We start from the raw sequence: 20,199 nt of genomic DNA on the forward strand, positions 1-20,199 counted from the left end.
AAATGGTCCTCTACAGTTTATTTTGAGATTCTGTAACTGAATACGTAAGATAAATAAGATCATGTAGTGAACGAAATAGCATTCTCTAGGTTCAGAGTGCGCAAACATTTTTACTTACACCTCCTTTTAGAGCTATTTTNAATAGGCCGAATACCGAATAGTAACCAAATATTTGTTACATCACTATTAATTGTTATAAAATGGCAAAAAGATTAATTTTAAGGGTAGGGATGGTTTTATAAAAAGAATTGTAAATGCTAATAACGAGTAAAATCGTCATTAAGTCCGACCCCACTCGAGATATGACGACGACCCCATTTTATCTCCACCCAGTCGACCTTTAACTATCAAAATTTGATCAACCCCCTAATACATAAACCTCCCTTCAAAATTTCAGAAATGTTCGACAAAAATCACAGGAGTTATTAAGCTTCAATGAGGATGAATAGTGCCATACACACACATCCATACATACAGAAAAACCCTCGAATATTTTTGTATTTCCAGACGTTTGAAATCCTCCCTGAGTCCAAAAATGTAAAAATCTTGCGGGTTATTTTTTGACCGATCACCATACTTTCCCTCTGTTATCCACAAGTTTCCAGAGAAAGTTTATGTATTTTTCCGTACTGTAGCGAGAGCCACCGTCGCGCCGCCATTAAGATACTGCAAGAACTACGGAACTGCAGAACTATAGAATGGAGAATATAATTAATTTTGAAATTACTAATAGAAATTCATTCGTAACTCCTACTTTGTTAGTAATTGTAAGGGTTTTTGTATATTAAATTATAGAATATTTTCAATCGTTTTTTTATACAAGTTTTAATTTTTTCTAATGTAAAAAAAAACGTGCTCATGCATGGTGAGAAAATTTCTTTTAAAATTGATAAAAATTTAAAGTAAAATTAAGAAAACCTAAATCTTATTTTTAATTTTTTTTCTAGAAAATAATTGGCAAAATTGGCTTCGGTAATTTTACTAATATTCCACTGCTATTATCTATCAGGAAATATTTATATCGCCGTTTAATTCATAAAGTAGTCCAAAATATTCACAGAATATCAAAGAATTAAGTCTAATGCAAAATTTGTATTTTTAATTTATTTTCATCAATTAGTACTATAAAATCGTGGAATAATGACATGAGAGAATACCTTTGGAATATCCAGCTATATTTGAATATCTTATTAAAAGTAAAGCCTACGATTACCAAGAAATGCTTATTTATAGGAGTCTTGACAGCCCATTAGTGGCCAAGCGGTTCCGTTCCCTGACACTGGGAGTTCGGTTGCATCTTGCTCGGACGGGCTGGCCACGTCTTTAAAGCCTGAATATGGGCCAGTTACCCTTAAAAGACCTCCCAGAAGGCATTATTTTCCACTGCTCAAATTATTTTCAAACTAATTTTATAAAAAAATGTCTTATTTACCAATCAATTCTGGTATTTAAGTAGAAGCAATGTTTATTTGTGTTTCCGCTCATTTTTTGAAATATCTTAATTGGTTTTGAGTCGTTTATTTATAATAATTGTAACTAAAGATTATTTTTTCTTAACATTGATTTGTATATTGGATGTTTATTATTTATCCAGGCCAAAATAAATGTTTCCAGCATTGCACGAATATATGCATATGATGCATTAGTTCTACTGCGATGTTTAGAGAAATACAAATGACTTCATTTATTTTACTCTAGAAAAATGTAAATTTTTAAAAAATATAAGAACAAGATGCGAATTTGACAAATCATGTTGCGACATACTATGTCGATGTCCTTACAAAAGAGCATAGTTTGATAATTATTATCAAACCATGCTCTTTTGTAAGGACATCGAAATAGTATAATCATTTCACAGTAATATTCATGAATATAAGCTATCGACGCAGTAATATACAATAATTGTATAGTTTTTGCATTGGTAGCTTATACTCATAAATGTTACCGTGAAATGATTATACTGTATGTGGAAACAAGACGAAATACAGGAGAAGCAGCGCTTTCCAGTCGCACCAACGATTCTAATCGTATTACACTGCTTGAAACAAACCTGTAGCCTTTTAGGATCATGGTCCAGTTCCCCTTCATCTTCACGACATCGCAGTTTTGGCATACTTCTACATACGAGCAAACGTGAAGAGGAAGACAATAGGGCTTGCAGCACTTACAAAGATATCCGAATTTTACATCACCATGACATGCATCCATTCAAATTATCTGTAACTGGCACAACATGCAAGGGATAACAGACGCGATTTGACTAGAGTAATATCATGTAAAATTTGTGCCGGAACGAAGTAGAATTTTTCGGGCAAATTTTATGGACTGACTAGGCACTTTTTCCAAACTTTGCACCGTTGAGCTTGCTCATTATATACACGAAATAGATGACATTAGGAACGTTTTATATTGAACGTTTGGAATAGCTTCTGGAGTGAGTTAAGTTCTTAGTTCTATATTCATCGAAATTGGTGTTAGTGATCGCTATCTTAATTAATATTCTATACATAACGGTGGACGAATGAGTCGATGACCAGTAGTGGATCATGCACTTGGTGGTCCCAATTTGCACAATCTGGTTTTGAGGCTTCCTTGTTCTAAACATTAAGTAATGCTATCAAATGAATTTATAACTTAATAGAAAGATCCAGCAACGAGTTGCGTAACTTTTCCGGCGATAAAATTTTGTGTAGCGCCATCTGTTATAAGATTTTATTTTTAAAAATATTTATATTATTAACTATTATAAAATGGCAATAAAACCTCCTTAATTTTGAGGTTAGAAATGAGTTTACAAAAATTGTAAATGATAATAACGAGTAAAATCTTCATTAAGTCCGATCTCACTCGAGATAAGACACATGATCCTCTTCTATCTTCCCACTCTCTCAACTTTTAACCACCATTACAAGGAGATTTGTGTATTAGGGAATTGGTGCTATTAAAATAATTTAATAGCACCAATCCCCTAATACACAAATCTCTCTGCAAAATTTCAGAAATTTTCGATAAGAGACACAGGTTTATATGCGGCAACGCGACACATGGGTGATCTGTCGAGGAGGTGCTTCCCCAAAGGACTATCTAAAAGAAACTGGTCCCCATTTAGGGTTGCAAACGTGAAGAAACCCAGAAAACTGAACATGGTCAACCTGTCGGCGAGGCGCGAACCCACGACCAACTACCAGTGTTCAATCCATTCGGCTGCTGGTGTGCGCTAAAATTACTAGGCGTTAGTAAGCTTCAAATTGAGTGAATAAAATTGTGCGACCCATGCACCCATACATACATACAAACATTTATACATACAAAAAACCGCCAATGTTTTAAATTTTTCGACGTTTCGAGGTTCCCTGAGTTTAAAAATGTAAAATTCTTGGGGAATCATTTTTTGATCGATTGCCCTGTTTTTCTCTTTGTTATATATAAGAACTGGGAAATTAAAATACTGATTATTCAATTTTAATATTGATGGTATGATTCTAATAATCGACTAAATTGTAATGAATTTTACTGTTTGAATGGGTCCTTGTTGTTGATTGTAATAACAAGTAATCACAATAAAGCATTTACTACTCCTTTGACGACAAATTGTCTTGATGAAGATGATATCTCTGCCTGAGGTTCGCAGAATGCTTTTTCAAGCTGCTAACTTTCGAAGATCCTAAACGCGCGCTTCTTGCGCCTGTGCGATGATTCGACGCTCTCGAAAACTTGCCGTTGGAGCAACTGCGGTAGGTTTGGTTTTAGCAGGTGACGCACTAGGTCATTCCCGGGCAAACGTGTGTCAGTTTCAGAAAGCAGTTAGACAACCGATTGATAGGACATCGCACTCTTGTTCCATGGTCATCACGTTCCCTAGATTTGATTTCGCTGAATTTTTCCTATGGAGTAATCTAAAAACATTAGTTTATAACGCGTAACCAACAGTGTTTCGTGGTGCTGAAGAACTGCAGAGGCAAATACAAGAGGCTTTTGGTAACAGTGATGCCAGGTATACTGTGCCACTCAACGCTACATTCAACTATCTTTCTATACCTTTGTATTACTGCTGAAGGCGGTCTCTTTAAAATTAGAAAAATAAAGCTTTTTAAAAATTAATTTATACAATGTTGATTTTAATTGTTTACAGTAAAAGATTCTTCATACGTTACGCTAAATTTTCTCAAAGCGATTATTTTCTGTTACTCTTCCGTTCGGGAAAAGTGGGAAAATTTACCTATTGCCTTGATACTATAGCGCAATTTACACTTGTTTCTTTTTGAATGAATGAATTTATTTTACTGTAAACATTGCTTTGGAACTAATGCATTATATGCGTATACAGTCCTTCCAACAACAATAGAACATACAGTGATTGCCTAGAAACTCTTTATTATTTTGATGTAATTTTGATAAAATTTTTAGTACGTTTGATAAAATATCAACTATTATTGCTTAAGTTTGAAGAAAATCATTAATAAACAAAAGAGATACTATAATCAAAAATAGGATTTCCAACATTAATAGAACATATACTGATTGGAATTAATTACAAAATAGTAATGATTTGAATCCATGAATTTTGCATAAAATACGATCAGCAAGTGGAAAAAAAGTTTAATAAATTGCATAGTACCTTACAATTAAAAATGGGACGTGGGAAGGACCTAACTGTAGAGAAGATCAAAATTGATGTATTTCACCAGGAAAGGAGAAAAGTAACTTGGATTGTTAAAAGTTTGGGAAGACTTTATTCAACAATCTCAAAGTATCTCAATAATAAGGAGCAACAAACAGGATAACGAAACAGTGGGCGCAAGAATTCAACAACACCTAGAGAACGACGTGCAATTGTTCGACGAACACTGAAAGGAAACACATCTGTTCAAAAACTCAAAAATGAATTGAAGCTCAGCTGCAGTACGCAATGTTTTGAGATCAACAGACAATGTTTCTTTCATCAAAATGAAGATAGGCAAGGAGAAACACAACTTCGATTACAGTTTACCAGAAACAACTTTGAAAGAGAGGAAGGATGGCGACATTAATTTTCTTGGATGAGAAAAAGTGGAATCTCGACGGATCTGATGGTTTTAAGTAATATTGGGCCGACAAAAGACTAGATCAAAAGCAGTACTCAAAGAGAGTAACTGGTGTTGGTACACTCGTGACTTGGGCGGGTATTGGATAGAATGGAAAGATAGATCTAGTATTTATTGAACGCCGAAACAACTCAAATTTATCAGGAGATTGTCTGGAGGCAGCTCCAAATTTATGGACAGAAAATTACTGGACAGGACTTTGAATTCATGCAGGATAATCGGGAGCGGATGTAGGTTTCTCGGGGCCTAGGGCTTATTGAAATCCAATGGGCCTCATTTTTTGTTAGATTAAGAATCTTTAAATTGGTATTTAAAATTCATTTTTAATAACATCAAAATCAGAGTTGAAATATATTTATTTATGAAATGTTGTTGAATGACAAACTTTATCAGAAAAAGTATTAATAGTTTATGATAATAATTCAATTTTTGTGTGCCCTTGGCATTTGGGGGCCCAGGGTTTAAGCCCTATTAATCCCTATGTAGCTCCACTCCTGAGGATAATGCAAGCTTCCTTGTATCAAAATCAACGTTATCCTTTTTTCAAAGCAAGAACATCCGACTTTTGGACTGGCCACCCCTCAGTGCAGATTTAAACCCAATTGAAAATCTTTGGGGTGACTTGGTTTTCCAAATGTATAGCAGAGGAAAGCAATACAAAACCGTCACTGAACTAAAGACTGCTCTCATTGAGGCATGGGAAAATATTCCACAGGAATAACTGCAATCTTTCATTAATTCAATGTCTAATTGTATTTTTCAGCTTGTTTCCAAAAATGGTAGCAAAATCAGCTACTAATTTTAACTTGATGATATCATAAGTCAAGATGCTCTATTAATGTTGGACATTCTGTTTTTGCTAACAGTAACTCTTTTGTTTATTAATCATTTTTATCCAAACTTGCAATAATTGTTGGTATTTTACTATAAAATGTACTAGAAAATGTCATTAAAGTTACATGAAAATAACAGTTTCCAGGCAATCACTGTATGTTCTATTATTGTTGGAAGGATGTACAGGTATACCTCGCCTTACGTCAGTAATTGGTTCCAGGAAAACGACTTAAGTCGAAAAACGACGTAAGTCGAATTTACTTGTCTCCGAATCTACTTGTCACTAGGCTAAACCATAAATTACTATTCCCAGTTCTGTATTTTATTTATTAATTCATTTTTAATAATATATGGTTAATAAGAATCTATTTTAAGCTTACAAACAAATAAATTTTAGTTTTTAATAGAGTACAGAAAAAAGTAATCTAAATTTACGAATGCATGTACTGTTCTGTAAATACAGTACATACTTGTAAATGTATATATTTTAATATGATTTTATGTGCTTTAAACGCTTTTCTAGTGATATTACGACTTCAATATTTGTGGCGGACGGATGTAAAGTCGAATAAAATGACTTAAACTTGATTTTTATTTTTCCGTATACTTTTTTGACAAACGACGTATAATCGGGAACGACGTAACTCGAAACGACGTAAGTCGAGGTATACCTGTACTCTTGATTTCTAGAAACCATATCTTTAGCGCTTGGATAAATGTTAAATTGAACATGTGTACAAATAACTTACATATCTAACTTAATATTTTATGTTATTTTTCATTAATTAAGAATAACTTTAAATTTCTATTAAAAGTTCACAATGTTAAAATTTCTTTCGAAACTTCTGATGAAAATTTATTAAAATACACGTTAAATTATCAAAAATTTTTAAATAAACATTTGCATTAATGTCAAATTTTAATATATTTTTATTAAAATAAAATAAAAAAATAACATTTTCTTCCTTTTAATTTATAGTTTGTAATTTAAATATTTTTGTATATTTGATTTTTTAAACAAAAATCGAATAAAAACATTCCTGGAAAAGTTTATTTCTTTTAATATTTTTTTAGTCACGTGAATACATATATCTATAAACTAGTTTCTTGATAAATAATAAATGTTTTTACTAGTAAAATCTATTTATGAATAAATTTGCATATAAATTGCATTAAAATTTCAGTACAAAAATGGTCCTCTACAGTTTATTTTGAGATTCTGTAACTGAATACGTAAGATAAATAAGATCATGTAGTGAACGAAATAGCATTCTCTAGGTTCAGAGTGCGCAAACATTTTTACTTACACCTCCTTTTAGAGCTATTTTAATATTCAGTCTCCTCTCAACTCGTATAAAAGAAAATTGTTTCAATATTAGTAAAAATATATAACAATAGGAACAATAGATTTTCTGTAAATAAACGGTAAAATCTGAAAAACAAATACATACAAATATAAATACTTGCATGCATTTACTTATTTTATTCATTATTCTTGAATTTTATATAAAATAAAATAGTAATAATCATAATTTGAAGAAAATCATAAGAGATATTCTTTCATTTCTAACACATAATTTAAATGATACAGGAAAAAATAAATTATATAAGAACACGATCGATATCAAATCATTTAATGCTGTAATTTGGCGAGTTTCAGTTAATGATCATAAGATCTGTATCTACAAGAATCACTTCTATCTATTACTACTTTTTCCATTTCCAATAGTAAATTCTTAGATTTAAAGTGTCGAATTTTGACTGATGTTTATAAGGGATAGAGTATATCAAATTTTATCTGTAAAAATTTCCTTGAAAGTTATCCATCCAATAAAAGACGGCGTGATATTCTTTTATACAATGTATATTTCGAATTTATAATAAGATCTATTGTTTATTTGATTATTTTAGTTTTTCAGTATTCGTCGAAATCTAGCCGATATAGGCCTAATATACAGTATTTTCTTGATGTAGTGTGTATCCAATGTAGACCCAGAGTCTATAATAATTAAACGAGTATTAAAAGTTTAGAATGGCCAAACGTTTTGTAATTTTAAAGAACGTTAAATTTATCCATTATTAGTTGTATTTATGTTCTAGTAAACTATTTATAAGACATCACCAGACAGAATTTTAACCAAATAGATTACAAATGAACAAATCTATATCATTATTTTGTTGAAGCAAATGAACAGTAACTCATTGGGTATCGTTATGAAAAATTTTAATGATATATTTTTTTAATCAGTTCAAAGAGTTGTGCATTATTCAAACCGATTTCTTTTTAAATATAGTATTTAAGTAAAACAAAATTCTTATAAAATAAAAAAAATCAATATTTTAAGTTAAATATCAAATTTAATACTAACAAGATATATGAATATATAAATAGTTTAATTTTATTCATTTAAATATTCATTACTCTTTGATTAAAACGTTATTTTTTTCTGTTTTAGAAACAAACTCTGAACTTCTAATTATTCTTCCGTGTGTTTCCTGGGATAAAGCTTCAAATTTTAATAAATTTTCGAAGATAAAAAGCATTTATAGTGTAAAAATATAACTTTTTTTTTATAAAACTGAATTAACTGGATTAAGATCATTAAAATGAAATGAGTAAATAATATATAGATATAGATATATCATTATATTTTTAAATAATTTTACTTTAAATCGAAGAGGATCATTGTCGTTTAATGTTAAGAAAACTTTATTATAACATAAAAGAAAACACTAATTACTATTACTGTTTAATTTGTAATATTTGTAAATGATAATTGCTACGTTATAACTTCAAAGAATTTACTAAAATACTTAGTATTAAATTAGATGATATCTTTTAAATTTTAATACTTGTTACTCAAATTTTTCACCTGTTGATAAGAATAAACGATGCAGATTTATAATTTCTTCACTTTTAAAAGAATTCTATGTTACCACAGTATCAAAAGAATAATTATTTTATAAAAATTTATTTTTAAAATCGTTGTAAACTTTCATTTATATAAGTTTTATGTTAATTTATTTATTTATACCTTTTTCATAAGTTTTCTTTTTAATATTTTTAATACAAATCTTATTAATAAAATGCAAATATCTGTTATATGAATACATTAGAAATTATTATTTTTTTATATTTTATAACAAATTCAGTATAAACTTTAATTTATGTAAGAATTTTGAATGATAATAACTTCTGGATTGATAACTGAACATCTATTAAGTGATTTATATATCTGAATGGCAAGATCTCCGGGGAATATTCATTTAATTTTACCTATACTTCTATTCATGGTTATACTTTTATTCATTTATATTTGGTTTCAAAATTTATTTTATCTCATATATCTGACTATTTAATTAAATTAAAAGGAAACCTAAGAATAAAGTGCCTAGAATTAAATTAAAAGATGACGATAACGAATGACCGGCAATTAGTATTAAAAATGAGTAGTACATATCATTTATATTCACATTAGCGTATTTTTATCATTATTATTTCCTGATTTAGTACTAAATTTAAGAATTTGATTGTAGTTATTAAGTTCATAATTAAGATTCTAGTATCTTTTGCTCTAGATAATATAATCACAAGATAAAAATGAAATAAAATACTGTTAAAATTTTAGTAAATTTACATATTCCTCTTACCTGTGTACTATTATAAATACTTATTAGAAAGTAAATTAAAGTTTTGTCAAAAATTTAACGAATATTCCGTCCAAAAATTTTATATTTATTTTCAGTTTGTTTTAATGAATTACGCGTTAGAAATAACTTATGATCTTAAATTATAGTGATAACATTGATTAGAGTACTTCGAAGTACTCTTAGTTTTATTGTAAATATATCAAATTATAATAAAGATTTATTACACTTTTAGTATCTGTAAAATGAAAGTCGATTACAGAACTCTGTAATAATTGTAATTTTGTATATTGTATTACTAATATAGTAATTTAAATAAATGTATTTTAAAATAATTTATATGAACAAATTAATTTAAATTTAGTGTATTTAAGAGTACAGAAATTCAATTTTTTCCAAAATTAATTTATGAAATTGTCTTTCTATAATAAACTCGTGAAGAATTATTTAAAAATATTACTACCTCGTATGATGATTTCTTTATTATGTCTTCTCTCACATATTAAAATGTAATTAAATTAGAGATATTTTAATTATCAACTTCAATAAAAATGAAATTATTATTATTTAATTATTATAAAAAGTAAATTGTTTTAGATTTGTTTATATTTATATATTTTTGTAGTTTAAAGAGACATATAGTAAAACCTCTCTAGTGGGAGTCTGGAGTTCCACAAAAATGTGTCCAATTTAGAGAGGCTTCTCAATAGAAAAGAAGAAAACTACATACATGTTTGCTGGTTTCAATTAACAGCCCACTTTAGAGAGATATCACAATACTGTATATTGTAAAATTATGTATCATTAGAAATTTTCATCTACATTAGAAGCTATTTAGATTACTAAATAGACAATTTAAACATTTAAGTAATAGTAATACAGTATATAACACTAATAATGAATGTTTCAAATTAAGATATTAAGTTTGTTGTAGTGAAAAAAGTACAAGAAATAAGCAGTAAAAGTAAACGTTAGCTGACCCAAAAAGATATTTAACTCGAATTAAAAAATAAAAAATGAATTTCTATATATAAATCAGCAAGATCATAAATTACTCCTTTCGATTAACCATCCTATTGATTTACAATACGCTGAAAGTAATTAAATATGTTAAAGCACCTTAAGTCATTAATTTTAATATCGACATAGTTTTATACTTTCATCAAAATGTTCTATATATGTTTTAATAAAAATGTACTATATATAATTTATAAAAGTATTAATAACCAAATTAAAATTTGAAAAAATATAGTTTTTTAGATACTAATTAATAGGAATGTAGTCTCTAAATTTCTATGAAGAATAAAGACGATAGATTTTATATTATATTGAGAATCGAATTGCACTTTAATTTTATTGATCACAAATACAATAATTTAGTGGAAGACATTAAAATTTATATCTATTGATAGGATTTTCCGAGATTGTTCATCATTTATAAAGCTATTAAAGACTATCATCACTTTAAAACAATGTAAATAATTAACATTTGAATTCAAACATTTTATTTCCAGTTTTTTAGAAATTCTCATTTACTGAGGGAAATATGAAAATTAAATTCAGACATTTTAGTCGCTCTCTTCACGTATCTCCCGAAATAAACTTAATTTAAGAAAGGGTGGAAGATTTTCACTTCCCATTCTTTCTTAAATTATAATTTTATTCAATATTAAAGCAATTACAAAAATGTTTCTACGATTTATATCACACCTGACCTGTATCTCTCCGGGGAGACATCCCACAGATTAAAACTAGACTTAGAGATTTTAATAATAGTGTAATAAATAACGGACGAAATCAGGACTTTCCATTAAATCGATGATGGAAATTTCCTAAATTTTTTTTAGGTATCAATGTATTTTTTATATAAATAAATGATACTATAAAATATGACAATTAGGCTATACAAGAAGGGAAAACAAAACAAAGGAAAAAGTAAACTTTAATACAGTACATTCAAATAATATTTTATTTCAAATAAAACACGTTTTTCTCTGATTAATAGTATAACTAAGATTTAAAACATTGACTAAATCAATGTCTCATGGCATTTATTTCCCGTATCTTCTCGGAAACAACTAATGAAATAACACTTTGGATTTAAAAAAATAAATAAATTCTATCATTGTTTTAATCTGAGTATAGACTCGATGCATCAATCAGACAAATTGTATTTTAATGAAACTATGAATATTTATAGGATAATTTCTCTTTTAAAATTATTGTATGATTAATCGTGTTGTATAAAATTATTCATTTAGTATAATATAATTTAGTTTGCAATATGTGAAATTCTCACAGTTCGTTAACAATTAATGTCAAACAGATTAATTCTAGAGAAATTTACAATTTATCTGTGAAAAGTGATATGGAAGAGAGAAAATTAGAATTTTATGAGAAATCGTCACTAAAGAAAAAGAATTTATGCTTTACTAGGAAATTCCAGGAGAATACTATTATAAAAGATTTGTTAAATAATATGTAAATATCTACAGAATGTATAAATAAAAGATTTTATATAATTTATCATATGTATTTTGTTTCCACATTTTTACAAGGTGCCCGCAAAGTCGTGCATTAAGGATTATTAATTTAAAATTAGTTAAATAATTAAATATTAAAATGTAATAACTTTAAATTTAAATATTTTTAATCGATTATAGTACAGTAATTGGAAACGACTGCGGGGTGATCGAGGTGTATACGTTGTCAACCTACCACTCTAACTGGGATCAAAACTGGTCGAGTCGAAAATATTCCAGGAATTTTTCGTAGGGTGATCGTCCCAGATATATAATGTCCCTCACTCAGCTACCTCCATTACCGTGGGTTCACTACCACGGTAATGGAGTAATCACTACCTACCACCGTGGGTTCGGCTTAGCCGAACCCACGGTGAGCTTGATAAAAAGAGGTCCATGGGCAGGAAAAAGTAAACAAAAATTTAATTTTAGAACACGAAAAGAATTTAGTTTCATCGATCCGGATTTTATTAAATAAACATAATTTGGAGCGCATTTCGAACAGTTACAGTTTATTACATTAATCTAATTGATATAAATGTTATATCAAGTAAATTAATGAAAAAGAATGAGTTAAACACGCAAAGTGTAACTGCGTTTTAACTCGTAGAAGACGTATAACTATCTTTTTGCGATGTTGATTAAATAAATAGACTTTTTGAGATAATAATTTTATTCGAGAGCTCATCGCAAACTTACGATGAGTATTTCGACGTAAATTCTATTCGGTATGACCATATAGGCTCAGTTTCATCCATTATTGGTAAATTATTACTAGTACTAATATTACATTTAGGGATGTCCCGATACCGGCCAGTGTTGGCATCGGGTATAGAAACTGGAAATCTTGATGATTGTCGCTGTTCAGTCTGTCGCGTCACCTTCCAGTTGTTTTTACTGCTGAAAAGGCAAACATCTCCTTTTTGCGCGGTGGATATGTTCAAAAGAACATGGTATAAAAAAAAAAAATCACGTAAGAAGTACAGTAAATGCATCCATTAGGAAAATTCTCGATAGGATCTATCACTTCAATGGCACGAAAACAAACAATTGACAAAAGAAAAACTTTTTTTATTCTAATATCATTTATTGTTTATTATATTAAAGTACGAATAATGTTAACACAAAGCAGCATTGGAAACAAAATCGACATATAGTACTGTACTGTGCTTAAAAAAGAAAAATTAACTATTTTAACGAAAAAGTAACTTTTTAACAATAAAATTTGAACGAAAAATTAAAAATATTCAAATACTATTTCTTCCCTTGTAAAAATATCAATCTTGTAAAAAGAGCATTAGTTTTCTTTTGTCGACCACGTTATTTCAAAATCGCGTAAAATGGACCGCGTAAAAAGAATAGGTGTACTGTACTCATTACAATGAAGGCTTAACCGAGACCCAGAACAGTAATTAATATTTTGTTACTTACTCCAGGGAATTGAATCCAGGCTATCTGGTTGAGAAGTCAATGCGTCAGTCAGTAGTTTGGTTTACACTGGTATGATTTATGTAGAAAATATCCAGATCTATAGTCCTGTTAATGAGTTCTGTGGGTATTACTATTCACGGGATAGGGGTAGATAAGAAGTCTTTGGTGAAAAGGTAAAACAATGCAGACAATTTAAAATAAGCTATAATTTATATATACTGGTAACATCACCGATGGCCCGAGTTGATTAACAAATAAAAGTACTGCGTAATGTCTAACTAAATATTTATTTATGAATAGTAACGAGCAANAATCACAAGATAAAAATGAAATAAAATACTGTTAAAATTTTAGTAAATTTACATATTCCTCTTACCTGTGTACTATTATAAATACTTATTAGAAAGTAAATTAAAGTTTTGTCAAAAATTTAACGAATATTCCGTCCAAAAATTTTATATTTATTTTCAGTTTGTTTTAATGAATTACGCGTTAGAAATAACTTATGATCTTAAATTATAGTGATAACATTGATTAGAGTACTTCGAAGTACTCTTAGTTTTATTGTAAATATATCAAAAATAAATGTTTTTACTAGTAAAATTTATTTATGAATAAATTTGCATATAAATTGCATTAAAATTTCAGTACAAAAATGGTCCTCTACAGTTTATTTTGAGATTCTGTAACTGAATACGTAAGATAAATAAGATCATGTAGTGAACGAAATAGCATTCTCTAGGTTCAGAGTGCGCAAACATTTTTACTTACACCTCCTTTTAGAGCTATTTTAATATTCAGTCTCCTCTCAACTCGTATAAAAGAAAATTGTTTCAATATTAGTAAAAATATATAACAATAGGAACAATATATTTTCTGTAAATAAACGGTAAAATCTGAAAAACAAATACATACAAATATAAATACTTGCATGCATTTACTTATTTTATTCATTATTCTTGAATTTTATATAAAATAAAATAGTAATAATCATAATTTGAAGAAAATCATAAGAGATATTCTTTCATTTCTAACACATAATTTAAATGATACAGGAAAAAATAAATTATATAAGAACACGATCGATATCAAATCATTTAATGCTGTAATTTGGCGAGTTTCAGTTAATGATCATAAGATCTGTATCTACAAGAATCACTTCTATCTATTACTACTTTTTCCATTTCCAATAGTAAATTCTTAGATTTAAAGTGTCGAATTTTGACTGATGTTTATAAGGGATAGAGTATATCAAATTTTATCTGTAAAAATTTCCTTGAAAGTTATCCATCCAATAAAAGACGGCGTGATATTCTTTTATACAATGTATATTTCGAATTTATAATAAGATCTATTGTTTATTTGATTATTTTAGTTTTTCAGTATTCGTCGAAATCTAGCCGATATAGGCCTAATATACAGTATTTTCTTGATGTAGTGTGTATCCAATGTAGACCCAGAGTCTATAATAATTAAACGAGTATTAAAAGTTTAGAATGGCCAAACGTTTTGTAATTTTAAAGAACGTTAAATTTATCCATTATTAGTTGTATTTATGTTCTAGTAAACTATTTATAAGACATCACCAGACAGAATTTTAACCAAATAGATTACAAATGAACAAATCTATATCATTATTTTGTTGAAGCAAATGAACAGTAACTCATTGGGTATCGTTATGAAAAATTTTAATGATATATTTTTTTAATCAGTTCAAAGAGTTGTGCATTATTCAAACCGATTTCTTTTTAAATATAGTATTTAAGTAAAACAAAATTCTTATAAAATAAAAAAAATCAATATTTTAAGTTAAATATCAAATTTAATACTAACAAGATATATGAATATATAAATAGTTTAATTTTATTCATTTAAATATTCATTACTCTTTGATTAAAACGTTATTTTTTTCTGTTTTAGAAACAAACTCTGAACTTCTAATTATTCTTCCGTGTGTTTCCTGGGATAAAGCTTCAAATTTTAATAAATTTTCGAAGATAAAAAGCATTTATAGTGTAAAAATATAACTTTTTTTTTATAAAACTGAATTAACTGGATTAAGATCATTAAAATGAAATGAGTAAATAATATATAGATATAGATATATCATTATATTTTTAAATAATTTTACTTTAAATCGAAGAGGATCATTGTCGTTCAATGTTAAGAAAACTTTATTATAACATAAAAGAAAACACTAATTACTATTACTGTTTAATTTGTAATATTTGTAAATGATAATTGCTACGTTATAACTTCAAAGAATTTACTAAAATACTTAGTATTAAATTAGATGATATCTTTTAAATTTTAATACTTGTTACTCAAATTTTTCACCTGTTGATAAGAATAAACGATGCAGATTTATAATTTCTTCACTTTTAAAAGAATTCTATGTTACCACAGTATCAAAAGAATAATTATTTTATAAAAATTTATTTTTAAAATCGTTGTAAACTTTCATTTATATAAGTTTTATGTTAATTTATTTATTTATACCTTTTTCATAAGTTTTCTTTTTAATATTTTTAATACAAATCTTATTAATAAAATGCAAATATCTGTTATATGAATACATTAGAAATTATTATTTTTTTATATTTTATAACAAATTCAGTATAAACTTTAATTTATGTAAGAATTTTGAATGATAATAACTTCTGGATTGATAACTGAACATCTATTAAGTGATTTATATATCTGAATGGCAAGATCTCCGGGGAATATTCATTTAATTTTACCTATACTTCTATTCATGGTTATACTTTTATTCATTTATATTTGGTTTCAAAATTTATTTTATCTCATATATCTGACTATTTAATTAAATTAAAAGGAAACCTAAGAATAAAGTGCCTAGAATTAAATTAAAAGATGACGATAACGAATGACCGGCAATTAGTATTAAAAATGAGTAGTACATATCATTTATATTCACATTAGCGTATTTTTATCATTATTATTTCCTGATTTAGTACTAAATTTAAGAATTTGATTGTAGTTATTAAGTTCATAATTAAGATTCTAGTATCTTTTGCTCTAGATAATATAGTCACAAGATAAAAATGAAATAAAATACTGTTAAAATTTTAGTAAATTTACATATTCCTCTTACCTGTGTACTATTATAAATACTTATTAGAAAGTAAATTAAAGTTTTGTCAAAAATTTAACGAATATTCCGTCCAAAAATTTTATATTTATTTTCAGTTTGTTTTAATGAATTACGCGTTAGAAATAACTTATGATCTTAAATTATAGTGATAACATTGATTAGAGTACTTCGAAGTACTCTTAGTTTTATTGTAAATATATCAAATTATAATAAAGATTTATTACACTTTTAGTATCTGTAAAATGAAAGTCGATTACAGAACTCTGTAATAATTGTAATTTTGTATATTGTATTACTAATATAGTAATTTAAATAAATGTATTTTAAAATAATTTATATGAACAAATTAATTTAAATTTAGTGTATTTAAGAGTACAGAAATTCAATTTTTTCCAAAATTAATTTATGAAATTGTCTTTCTATAATAAACTCGTGAAGAATTATTTAAAAATATTACTACCTCGTATGATGATTTCTTTATTATGTCTTCTCTCACATATTAAAATGTAATTAAATTAGAGATATTTTAATTATCAACTTCAATAAAAATGAAATTATTATTATTTAATTATTATAAAAAGTAAATTGTTTTAGATTTGTTTATATTTATATATTTTTGTAGTTTAAAGAGACATATAGTAAAACCTCTCTAGTGGGAGTCTGGAGTTCCACAAAAATGTGTCCAATTTAGAGAGGCTTCTCAATAGAAAAGAAGAAAACTACATACATGTTTGCTGGTTTCAATTAACAGCCCACTTTAGAGAGATATCACAATACTGTATATTGTAAAATTATGTATCATTAGAAATTTTCATCTACATTAGAAGCTATTTAGATTACTAAATAGACAATTTAAACATTTAAGTAATAGTAATACAGTATATAACACTAATAATGAATGTTTCAAATTAAGATATTAAGTTTGTTGTAGTGAAAAAAGTACAAGAAATAAGCGGTAAAAGTAAACGTTAGCTGACCCAAAAAGATATTTAACTCGAATTAAAAAATAAAAAATGAATTTCTATATATAAATCAGCAAGATCATAAATTACTCCTTTCGATTAACCATCCTATTGATTTACAATACGCTGAAAGTAATTAAATATGTTAAAGCACCTTAAGTCATTAATTTTAATATCGACATAGTTTTATACTTTCATCAAAATGTTCTATATATGTTTTAATAAAAATGTACTATATATAATTTATAAAAGTATTAATAACCAAATTAAAATTTGAAAAAAAATAGTTTTTTAGATACTAATTAATAGGAATGTAGTCTCTAAATTTCTATGAAGAATAAAGACGATAGATTTTATATTATATTGAGAATCGAATTGCACTTTAATTTTATTGATCACAAATACAATAATTTAGTGGAAGACATTAAAATTTATATCTATTGATAGGATTTTCCGAGATTGTTCATCATTTATAAAGCTATTAAAGACTATCATCACTTTAAAACAATGTAAATAATTAACATTTGAATTCAAACATTTTATTTCCAGTTTTTTAGAAATTCTCATTTACTGAGGGAAATATGAAAATTAAATTCAGACATTTTAGTCGCTCTCTTCACGTATCTCCCGAAATAAACTTAATTTAAGAAAGGGTGGAAGATTTTCACTTCCCATTCTTTCTTAAATTATAATTTTATTCAATATTAAAGCAATTACAAAAATGTTTCTACGATTTATATCACACCTGACCTGTATCTCTCCGGGGAGACATCCCACAGATTAAAACTAGACTTAGAGATTTGAATAATAGTGTAATAAATAACGGACGAAATCAGGACTTTCCATTAAATCGATGATGGAAATTTCCTAAATTTTTTTTAGGTATCAATGTATTTTTTATATAAATAAATGATACTATAAAATATGACAATTAGGCTATACAAGAAGGGAAAACAAAACAAAGGAAAAAGTAAACTTTAATACAGTACATTCAAATAATATTTTATTTCAAATAAAACACGTTTTTCTCTGATTAATAGTATAACTAAGATTTAAAACATTGACTAAATCAATGTCTCATGGCATTTATTTCCCGTATCTTCTCGGAAACAACTAATGAAATAACACTTTGGATTTAAAAAAATAAATAAATTCTATCATTGTTTTAATCTGAGTATAGACTCGATGCATCAATCAGACAAATTGTATTTTAATGAAACTATGAATATTTATAGGATAATTTCTCTTTTAAAATTATTGTATGATTAATCGTGTTGTATAAAATTATTCATTTAGTATAATATAATTTAGTTTGCAATATGTGAAATTCTCACAGTTCGTTAACAATTAATGTCAAACAGATTAATATTAATTCTAGAGAAATTTACAATTTATCTGTGAAAAGTGATATGGAAGAGAGAAAATTAGAATTTTATGAGAAATCGTCACTAAAGAAAAGGAATTTATGCTTTACTAGGAAATTCCAGGAGAATACTATTATAAAAGATTTGTTAAATAATATGTAAATATCTACAGAATGTATAAATAAAAGATTTTATATAATTTATCATATGTATTTTGTTTCCACATTTTTACAAGGTGCCCGCAAAGTCGTGCATTAAGGATTATTAATTTAAAATTAGTTAAATAATTAAATATTAAAATGTAATAACTTTAAATTTAAATATTTTTAATCGATTATAGTACAGTAATTGGAAACGACTGCGGGGTGATCGAGGTGTATACGTTGTCAACCTACCACTCTAACTGGGATCAAAACTGGTCGAGTCGAAAATATTCCAGGAATTTTTCGTAGGGTGATCGTCCCAGATATATAATGTCCCTCACTCAGCTACCTCCATTACCGTGGGTTCACTACCACGGTAATGGAGTAATCACTACCTACCACCGTGGGTTCGGCTTAGCCGAACCCACGGTGAGCTTGATAAAAAGAGGTCCATGGGCAGGAAAAAGTAAACAAAAATTTAATTTTAGAACACGAAAAGAATTTAGTTTCATCGATCCGGATTTTATTAAATAAACATAATTTGGAGCGCATTTCGAACAGTTACAGTTTATTACATTAATCTAATTGATATAAATGTTATATCAAGTAAATTAATGAAAAAGAATGAGTTAAACACGCAAAGTGTAACTACGTTTTAACTCGTAGAAGACGTATAACTATCTTTTTGCGATGTTGATTAAATAAATAGACTTTTTGAGATAATAATTTTATTCGAGAGCTCATCGCAAACTTACGATGAGTATTTCGACGTAAATTCTATTCGGTATGACCATATAGGCTCAGTTTCATCCATTATTGGTAAATTATTACTAGTACTAATATTACATTTAGGGATGTCCCGATACCGGCCAGTGTTGGCATCGGGTATAGAAACTGGAAATCTTGATGATTGTCGCTGTTCAGTCTGTCGCGTCACCTTCCAGTTGTTTTTACTGCTGAAAAGGCAAACATCTCCTTTTTGCGCGGTGGATATGTTCAAAAGAACATGGTATAAAAAAAAAAAATCACGTAAGAAGTACAGTAAATGCATCCATTAGGAAAATTCTCGATAGGATCTATCACTTCAATGGCACGA

At 27.5% G+C, this 20,199-nt stretch overlaps 1 long non-coding RNA gene across 1 annotated transcript in view; it reads left to right on the forward strand.

Annotated features, from left to right (window-relative positions):
* The window catches only part of LOC111624516, a 44,682-nt gene extending 36,184 nt beyond the window's left edge, over positions 1-8,498 (forward strand). Inside the window, exon 5 of the long non-coding RNA XR_002756587.1 lies at positions 8,375-8,498. This is a non-coding gene — a long non-coding RNA (uncharacterized LOC111624516). The remainder of the gene's footprint in view (positions 1-8,374) is intronic.
* The last annotated feature ends 11,701 nt before the right edge of the window (positions 8,499-20,199 follow it).

The sequence above is a fragment of the Centruroides sculpturatus genome, unplaced genomic scaffold, assembly GCF_000671375.1.
Source record: "Centruroides sculpturatus isolate CEXI.00-Female unplaced genomic scaffold, Cexi_2.0 scaffold256, whole genome shotgun sequence".
Taxonomy (NCBI): Eukaryota; Metazoa; Arthropoda; class Arachnida; order Scorpiones; family Buthidae; genus Centruroides; species Centruroides sculpturatus.